Here is a 10440-nt window from a genome sequence, read left to right as displayed (position 1 = left end):
CATGTTGAAGACCCAGATGTTGTGTTTACAGTCCCCAGGCTCCATCCAAAGTTGGTCACCAAATCCTAAGGTCTCCCTGAATGCCTGAGGCAGCTCACAGCACAACCTCCAGCAAACCATCCCCAGCTGCTGCACTAACTTTTCAATAACAGGAGTCAGTTAGAAACCGCTCGTCTATAAGTGTTGTGGACCAGACCAGATTCCTGCAAAATATTTTAAGAAGGCCACTTAGACCCAAACCTTTCCTTATTTTGAATATAGATGTGAAGTGTGCTTTCCAGATATGTTGTGACTGGTCAAACCACTCGACGTTAAGCAAAATATAATCTATTAAAATGCTTTAGTTAAAATACAATCAAAGAAAAGAACATTTCTGGATAGCTTTCATGTTGGAACACTTACACAAACAATAGATACTGTACCTTACTGGTATACACCACTTGGCACAAAGATATATTCAAATACAGATCCTTACATGCAGTTTTCTGATCCAGGAGAAATCAACATCAACAGAAATCCCAGAGAGAAAGGCAGCGAGCGATCATGTATTGACACTGTCAACCCTTCTGGGACCCGAACAGCTTCTGAATGCTGCAGCTAAAAACAAAACGAGGAAACCTGGTCTGGGAGAGCTGGCCACTGCCCTTCCATTGTTACCTCCATTTTGATAAAACCTCAAGGCTTTCTCAGTTATTTACTTAAACTGTTTTCAGACAGCAGTTCTGCACCTCTACCTTTAAAACCTCTCGTCAAAAAAAAACCCAAGAGAAAATAACCTTTTTACAGTGATAGTGTCCTCCAAACTCCACCTTTAATAAAATGATCCATCAATACACAAAGATGGATTAATTTTAGACCTCCTAATCTTCCTCTATTAGTAGACTGGAATGAATATATATTACATTGAGTCTGAGCATACAAATGTTCACAGCTAGTTTCAAATTCAGTCATTTTACTCCTGCCTCAGAATGCCTTTTGTCAATGTGTCAAAACTTACTTTTTCTTGCCCTGTCAACATTATAATTTCAAATTGAATGGCAGCAATAATAAGCTCAATAAAAACAGACTGGTATTTTTCTCCCGAAACTTCTCCACAAACTTTAAGGGGTCACGATCAGTGATAAAGATTTGTTTCAGTTATGTTATTGGCAATGTAAATGCTGAAATGTTGTAACACCAACATCAAGCTCAAGGCCTCCTTCCCCATTGTGGAATAAATTTGTTGATGTTTCGACTGGACACTCTGACCAGACGTTGCATAATGGAACACTTCTCATCTCTCAAATAGTCCTTCTGAATGACATAGCTCCTCATGTCTCAGCATAAAAGAATTACATCCTTCTGTACCTCTTAATGCTGTAACCCCTTTACCTGCTACTCCTGGCGTATGCCAGTCAACCTTACTCTCACAGGGATATGTTTTAAGAAGTTCTCCCACATTCTTCTGAATCCCTCACAGAAAGCAAACTTTGATTTCTGAACCCAATCATCATCATCAGCCATTTCAGTTTCTAATCTTGCCATTGTAACTCTCTGCTCTTCCACACGAGTTCTCCCGACTGCAGGAAGTGAATTGTTGAACTTCTCCAAAATTAGAGTCTCTCTCAGAGTGTCATAGCTTTGCTCTGTTTTTAATACCCTTCCCCACCTTTCAAAATTACTTTGTTTGATTCTTTCAAACACAACGTGCGTTTAACCAGGGATGCGATTTTAGATTCCTGAAACACTGTCAGCTTCTGGCACAAGCTCATATGCACTTCAGATGGCTTTTTTCACCTCCTCCTATGGGGATGCAAATACTATCGGCTTTGTTTGGATAAACTAAATCCACATGTTCTCTGGCCACTGCACCTGTTTAGCCACTTCCTGAAATGAAATTAAAAAGGCTCCCCCATCATTCTCATCAACTTTAGATAATGCCTGGATGTATTTAAACAGATCCTGATCAGGCCTTTGTCTGCCATAGGGTTGCTCTACCTCAGTATCCTCTAATGGAAATCCATACAAAATGAAGAGGATTTTAGAATAACTTAACTATTGGATAACTTAACCGAATAATGGATACAGTACGTTCTACAAATGAACTGTTCAATCTATTAACATCACCTAAACACTCCCCTTGGCAAAAAGGAACATTCAGACACGCATTCTTTCATACAGTTCTCCAATCCAGGAGGAAACACCATCAAGTGAGGCTTTAGAGAGAGTAGCAGCTAGGGGATAATTTACTAAAACTTCCAACTCCTTTGGGACCCAAAGCACCCGGTGATTGTTACAGCTACAAGAAAATACAAACTAGAAAGCCTGGTCTGTGCGAGCTGGCCATTGTTACTACTATTTATTTTAAACCCTAAAAGTACCGTAAGTGATTTACTTGAGCTGTTTGCAGTTGGCAGTTTGGCCTTTAAGACCTCTTACTTAAAAAAATTAGAAACCAACGCTTTATTAAAAAAGTGACAGCATTGTCACACAATTTAGGTGCCTGGTCCTTTACTCAGTGGGCTTCCTCGTGTTACTTATCGCAAGGTCACCTGAGAGGGACAACCACAGGGATGTATCTCATAACTTCTGAAACACCCCTGTCCATGGACCATCACATGGGACATACCAGGAAGTGAACAACAGCTTGACACACAATTTCAGTATTTCTGAGCTACACAATGCCAGCAGTCGATACACTAGGGAGACAAAACCCATGGCCAGGGAAAGATACAGAGGGACAGAGAGATTCACATTAAAGACTGAAACAGACAGTTAATTAACTGAAAAGATGTTGTGGAAATATGAGGAAAAAGACAGGGCAGTGGGACTAACTGGAGAAGTGAGATCTTCGAGAGTAAAATGACAAGAATGAGACCATTGAACAAAGGCATTGTCAGATCTGCTGAAATGGTTTGTTACATCAAATTCTCAATCTGCTTAATAGAACACCACAAAGAACATAAACTGGGACAAGATGAGAGCCCAGCATGGAGAGCTGTGCAGACCATGCTAGTGTGTTGCTCAGTAAACTGCCCAGCATGAGAGTATTGCAAACTTTACTATCATATGCTAACTATCCTCGCATCAGATTACTGCCTACAATGGGAATGTGTGTGTGTGGGGGGGGGTGGGGGGGGGGGGGGGTTGAATGCAAAACTCATTGTTTGAGAAGGAACGCACATGGAGGAAACTATATTAAATACAAACAACTGGCAGGCTTTTTATTAATCAACAGACAGAACGAGGGAAGTTTCATGGACAGATGATATAAAGTGTTTGAGAATGTTAAAATAAAGTCATTGCCAGACACAACACCAATACACATCTGCGTGCACATGAATGACAGATGGATGGGAGTTTGGTGTGAGTTCGAATCAGATTTATTTCGGCAGGTCTGAAGCCAGGAGAGTCAGCAGCAGATTATTAACTTCATTAAGCCTGTACTTCACAGCTCAAGGTTCAAACAGCAGATGGAATAAACCAGTGAGATATATTCTGGAGTGGTGAGTATTTCAAGTTAGAAATGTTCAGGGCGTGGTGTCAAGAATCAGCTCATAGTAAAAGAGATGTCCCACAGTTGTGACTTGTCTGCTTCAGCTGCATAAATTGGCCAGGGATGGGATGGAAACAGTGGAAGGAAGTGGAGTTTGTAACCAGAGCAGTAGACGGTGACCTCCACGCTCTTAACAGCAAAGGCAATGATACAATGCATTGTGGTTCTCCCCGAAAATGAATAGATCAACATAGAGACCCATGAGTAACACTGCCAGAACAGAGAGCGAGACAGTAATTGAACACCTTCATTGATGTAGTTAGTAGTGGTCTGTAGAGTAAATATCTGAATTGAGAGATTCAACAGGAACAATAATGGTGACAAGAAGTGTAGACTATATGAAATAACAGTAATACAGTCATAACTGGTTTATAGAAAACAAAATTTGGACAGTGACACTCACCAGGAACACCAACGATAACCAGGAAGGGATAATAAAAGTATTGAATAATGAGAAGAGCGTAATCGATCTACGATGATAATGACCACCAATAAAATGCAGAAAGACGCCAAATATAATCGGATAAGCTCCTGTCTATTGTTGGAATATTCCAGGCTAATGTTCTCAGATTCTGATCTCTCCTCCCCCTCTCTCTGGATCTGCTGTTCCCTGTCAGTGCTGTCGGTGATGCTCCCGCTCATGTTAAGGAATAACACATTGAACGGAGCCCATTTATCATTAAAAGATGGAAACACTCCATTGGGATAATTAGAATCCATGGAGATTGGCTTTAATCGCACTTACTGAACAAATTGGCACAGTTAGCACTGGTTAGCAGTTAGCAGTGGTTAGCACTGCTGCCTCACAGCGCCAGAGACCCGGGTTCAATTCCCGCCTCAGGTGAGTGACTGTGTTGAGTTTGCACGTTCTTCCCATGTCTGCGTGGGTTTCCTCCGGGTGCTCCGGTTTCCTCCCACAGTCCAAAGATGTGCAGGTCAGGTGAATTGGCCATGCTAAATTGCCCATAGTGTTAGGTAAGGGGTAAATGTAGATGTAGGGGTATGGGTGGGTTATGTTTCGGCGGGGCGGTGTGGACTTATTGGGCCGAAGGGCCTGTTTCCACACTGTAAGTAATCTAATCTAATCTTAACCTGTTCAAAACATCACTTTTCATTTCCTGGTTTTGGTTGGAATGGATGAGGGTTGCTGAGGGATGGATCATAAATCTTTAAATCTTTTAAATCTTTTTATTAACTTGTATATGAGAGTATTAACAGGACACTGCAGGCGTCTATATATATTCCACTCTGTTTATGAAAGGATGAAGTTATAAAATAACAGATCGGATACATAAAAAATGTCGGGTGGGCATGTTTCTCGATCCCTGAACACAAAGTACAGTACTTATTGACCAGTGTGCGGCCACTCCTGGTTTTAATGCCCTGTTGTCAAATCCTTTCATAACCTTGAGACAGAACATTGAGACTGCTGCTCAGGAACAGGCCATAGCAATTCTGTCCCTATGGGACGCTTACAGAGGGAAAAGAGAAGGCCATTCAGTCCATATTAGTCTGTTGCTACTTGAAAAGGTGGAATGCTGGAATATTGGCACATTTTGCCGAAAGAATCATTCAAAACAAAGAGATGTGTCGCTGCAGCTGTATGAAGTGTTACTGAGAGGGCACCTGGAGGAAATAATGTTGTTTGTGCTTCTGAAACTGATTAGGAATAGACCTCTATTAGATACAGTTTACCAGCTGCTCATAATCCAAGGGTTGTCGTTTCATTTAATATCTCGGGTCTGTTACACAGGGACAGGAGGAGGCCATGAGGCCTCTTGAGTCTATTTCAGAGGGACAAGAGGAGGTCATTCAGTCTCTCTAGTCTATCACAGAGGGACAGGAGGAGCCTATTCAGCCTCTCGAGCCTGTTACAGAGGGACAGGAAATGTTTATTTAACATGCAAGTCTGTTACGCATAAATATTAGTTTTAAACTAGTTGTGGAATAGGAAGGACCTGATGTAAACATGAAAGTTCTAACTTTGAACAAGGCCGATTTTGAAAGTGTTAGGCGAGCCCTGTGAAAGGTTGATTGGGGTACCCTATTCACAGGTAAAGGGATGGTTGGAAAATGCAAAGCCATCAAAACTTGGATCCAGAGAGTCCAGAGCCAACGTTTTCCCATTAGTGAGAGGGGCAAGGCTGGTGGGTGCAGGGAGTGCTGGATGGCTAGATATATTGATGCTCTGGTCAATGTAAGGAAGGAGGCATATGTCAGGTAAACAGAGCTGAGATTAAGTGAATCCCGAGAGGAGTATAAGGGCAATAAGTGTATAGTCAACAGGGAAATTGTGCCAGAAAAATGTGGACATGAGATGGCTTTAGAAATAGGGTTAACGAGGCAGTGAAGCAACTCTACACATCCTTTAATTGCAAAATATTAACTAGGGAGAGAATAGGGCACATTAAAGATCAGTAAGGCTACGTATGTGTGGAACCATAGGAGATCGAAGGGATACTAAACAAGTATTTTTCCTCGTATTTAATGTAGAAGATGTTACAAAAGCGAGAGAATGAAGAAATACATAGTGATATCTTGAAAAGTATCTATATTACAAGGAGATGTTTGACATTTTAAAACACACAAAGGTGAACAAATCCCTGGGACCTGATCAATTGTTTCCCAGAATATTGTGTGAAGCTAGGAAAGAAATTGGTCAGTCAGCCTTTTGCTGATATATTTGTAACATTGATTTCCACAGGTGAGGTGGCAAAAGACTCGAGGGTTGTTAACATAGTGTCATTATTTCAGAAATTAAGGAAAACCCAGGTAACTATAGATTGGTGAGCCTGACGTCAATGGTGACTAAATTGTTGGGTGGGGGGAATTTGAGGGAAACGATGTATATGCATTTGGAAACACAAGGACTGAAGAGGGCTTTGTACACTGGAGATCACGTCTCACTGACTGGGTGGAAATTTTGAGGAAGTGAAGATAATGATTGATGAAGGCAGGACAGTGGATGTTGTCTTCATAGAATTCAGTAAGAAAACCAAAATGTTATACATGGAAAACTGGTTAACAAGGTTAGACTGCCTGGGATCCAGGGAGAACTCGCCATTTAGGTCCAAACTTTTCTTGAATATCGGAGACAGGATGTGACAGTTGGCATTTGTTCATTAAACTTGGAGACCTGTGACCAGTGGCGATGCACGCAAAGATCAATAGTGGGTCCACTGCCTTTTGTTACTTATACAAATCATTTGCACTTGAGTATATGAAGTATAGTCAGTAAGTTTGTAGATAATACCAAATTTGGTGGTGTAGTCGACAGTGAAGAATGATCTCTCAGAATATAATGGGAACTTTATTAGGTCAGCTGAGGAGTGGCATATGGAGTTTATTTTAGATAACTGTGAGGTGTTGCATTTTGGCAAGACAAATCAGGGCCAGGCATATAGGTAGGATCCTGTCGAAAGTTGCCAATCATGGAGAACTCCATAGAAATCATAGAATCCCTACAGTTAGGAAACAGGGTTTTCGGCCCAGCGAGGCCACACCGTCCCTCTAAACAGTATCCCACTGGACAAACCCCGACCCTATCCCTCTCAGCCTGCATTTCCCATGGCTCATGCACCTTGCCCTCACATCCAAGGGTACTATGCACAATTTAGGATGTCCAACCTACCCTTACCTGTATATCGTTATACTGTCAGAGGGAAACATAGCATCCGGAGGAAACTCACACAGACACGGGTAGAATGTACAAACTCCACACAGCCAGTCGTTCAAGAAAAGAATTAAACCCAGGTCACTGCCCTGTGAGGCACCTTGTGGTGCAGGTTCTCCATTCCTTGAAAGTGCCGTCACAGGTAGACAGTGTAGTGAAGAAGGCACTCGGTGGTCTTCCCTTTATTGGTGCGTGCTTTGAGTCTATGCGTTTGCATGACATGTTGCATCTGTACAGGACATTGATATGGCCACCTTTGTAATATTGCCTTTAATTCTGGTCACCGTGCTGTCGGAAAGATGTTGTCAAACTTGAAAGGGTGCAGAAGAGATTTAAAAGAATGTTGCAGGTGTTGGAGGGTTGGCGTTACAGGGAGAGTTTGAATAGTCTGGGACTATTTTCAAGTGTTGAGGCTGAGGGTGGACCTTAAAGAAATTTATAAAGTCAGGAGGGGCATAGAAAGAGTAAAAAGTCAATGTATTTTCCCAGGATAGACAATTCCAAATATAGAATATAAAGGCTGAAGGTGAGAGGAGGAAGATTTAAAAAGGGACGTGAGGGAAAACATTTTCACACAGAGTCTGCTGCGTGTATGAATTGAACAGCCAAAAGAGGTGGTGGAGGCAGGCACAGTTACACCTTCTAAAAGGCATTTGGATGGATACATGCATGGAAAGTGTTTACAGAGAGAGATGGGCCAAGTGCTGGCAAGGGGGACGAGATTAATTTAGGATATTTGGTTGGTATAGATGATTAGACCGAAGGATCTTTTTCCATGCTATACATCTCTGAGAGTCTATTAACTCTTGAGAGTTTAACACGGGAACAGGAGGAGGCTATTCAGCTTCTGAATTCTGTCAGTCAGCTGGTTTGCTCAATTACTGACAGTAAAATACAAAAATAAATGATTCAGATTTTGGTGGTGTTTTACAGAAACAGGAGAAAGGCTTTTAGTCAAGAAAAGCTGTAAGGAATGTGAAGAGGCCATTCAGTCCCTCACCTCCATTCCACAGGGGCAGCGGGTGAACACAGAGCTATTGGAGCCTGTTACTCAGGAGCAGGAGGAGGACATCTACTATCGCAAACCTTGGATCAAGAGGCATGACTCAACTGGTCGTGACTGTGACACAGGAACAGGAGGGAGTCACTCAGCTGCTGAAGACTGGGACACAGGAACAGGAGACAGTCACTCAACTGCTCGAGACTGGGACACAAGATCAGGAGGGAGTCATTCAACGGCTCGAGACGAGGACACAGGAGCAGGAGGCAGTCACTCAACTGCTTGAGTCTGGTACATAAGATCAGGAGGGAGTCATTCAACCGCTCAAGTCTGGAACACAGGAACAGGAGGCAGTCATTCCACTGTTCAAAACTGGGACCCAGGGAAATCTGGAGGCTAGTGAGGCCCGAAGATCCTGTTACACAGGAACAGGAGGAGGGGACTCACTCCCCACCAGTATGGGACACTGGGAGAGAAGGGCAGTTTGCTTGGAACAAACGCAAATATATGAGTAAGTTGCATTCGTGGTCCACACAACCCTGCCCCAACATTCACTAAGACCACGGCTGATCTGATTGTGATTCCCTCATTCCATTTCACGGATACTCCCCTCTCTGCAGCCTCTGCTCCATTTGTTGGTCATGTTGCAGACCCAGATGCTGCAACAACAGTCACCATTAATCATCCAGAGGGTCGGGTCAAACCGGATGAGTCTGGATTTGAAGGGTCCAATAACAAGAATGAAAGCATAAAATAAAGGTATAGCCAAATGTTTAGTTCTCTCACATTCGCAATCCAACTCACATCACCAGCCCGTCCATTATACTTTCAGGATGGAGCACTGTGTAGATATGGCTAGCGTACTGCAGAATACAACCCAGCAATGTCCAGAATGGAACTCTGTGCAGCCCACACCAATGCTGGATCTGTATCATGGGCTAAATGTCCAGCGTGGGGAGCTGTGCAGACCGCACTGGTTCATTCATATATAAACCCAGGCTGTTGCATTGTTCGGTAACACTGTGTTAGATCACTGCCCAGTGTGGGAAAACTTGCAGCCAATGTTGGAAGTGACAGGATATGCAGCTCCCATCCATTTACAGCTCCATATCTGCACTGTACCTTGACAAGGCGTGCCATGGATGTGAAAATCACTATGATGGAGAGATGGAAATGGAAACAGTTTAAATACCAATAGTTCTGATTAAGGCGAGTATCACACCAGTATTTAAAGTTGAAACACCTGAGATAATATCGAATGAGTGTTTCGTGAATGGTGCAAAGTAGTTAGAGAGGGATGGTAATGTTATAGTGGTTGCACTATAATTAACAATGTGAATTAGAGGAACAAATATGCAGGAGGACTTAGGAGACTTGCAGGAACAGTAGGGTTGTTACAACGGGTGATTTGAACTTTCCTAACATAGTCAGGGGCTTCCAGATGGTTAAGCACTTAGATGGAACGTAATTTGTTAAGTGTGTTCAGCGAAGTTTCCACAATCAATATATAGAGTATCGTACTCGGGAAGGGACAAACTCGACCTACTGTTGGGACATAGGGCAGGATAGGTGAAGGAGATAAAGTGGGGGAGCATTTTGGTAAAAGTGATTAGAGTTGTATCAATTTTAAAATAGTTATGGGAGGGACGAAATTGGTCCACAGATTCAAGTTCTAAATTGGGGCAAGGCGTATGTGGTTGGAGTTAGACAGGGGATTGCATGGGATGATTGGAGTTGTTTGATTCCAGGTAAAAGGATCTCGTGCAAGTAGGAGGGCTTTAAAAGTGAGATAGCTCGAGTTCAAGGTTTCCATTTTCCTGTGAGGGTGAAGGTTATGTGAGACTGGAAGAGAGAACTCTGGATGTCAAGTGATATTGAGACTTTGACCAGAAAAAGGAGGCGTGGCTCATGTTCAGGCAGCTCATATCAAGGGAATCCCTGGAGGTATATACAGGGGATAGAGGAGTTTACTGAAGAAGGATATCAGCAAGGCCATAAGGGGGTATGAGGAAGTCTTGGTTGAGAAGGTTAGAGTGAGTCCAAATTCAGTATAGTAAAGATAAAGAGCAACTAGAGAGAGAATAGGATGCTTTAAAATACAAAACCGGCATGCATGCGTAAAACCTCGAGAGATGGGTGAAGCCCTCAATTTCCCCTCTGTGTTTATCATGAAGAAAGACATGAAGATCTGTGACCTTTGGGAGGTTAGTTGTCATATCTTGGTACTGTTCA

The sequence above is a fragment of the Chiloscyllium punctatum genome, chromosome 14 (genome assembly GCF_047496795.1).
Source record: "Chiloscyllium punctatum isolate Juve2018m chromosome 14, sChiPun1.3, whole genome shotgun sequence".
NCBI classification, from domain to species: Eukaryota; Metazoa; Chordata; class Chondrichthyes; order Orectolobiformes; family Hemiscylliidae; genus Chiloscyllium; species Chiloscyllium punctatum.
This window is presented reverse-complemented; position numbering follows the sequence as displayed.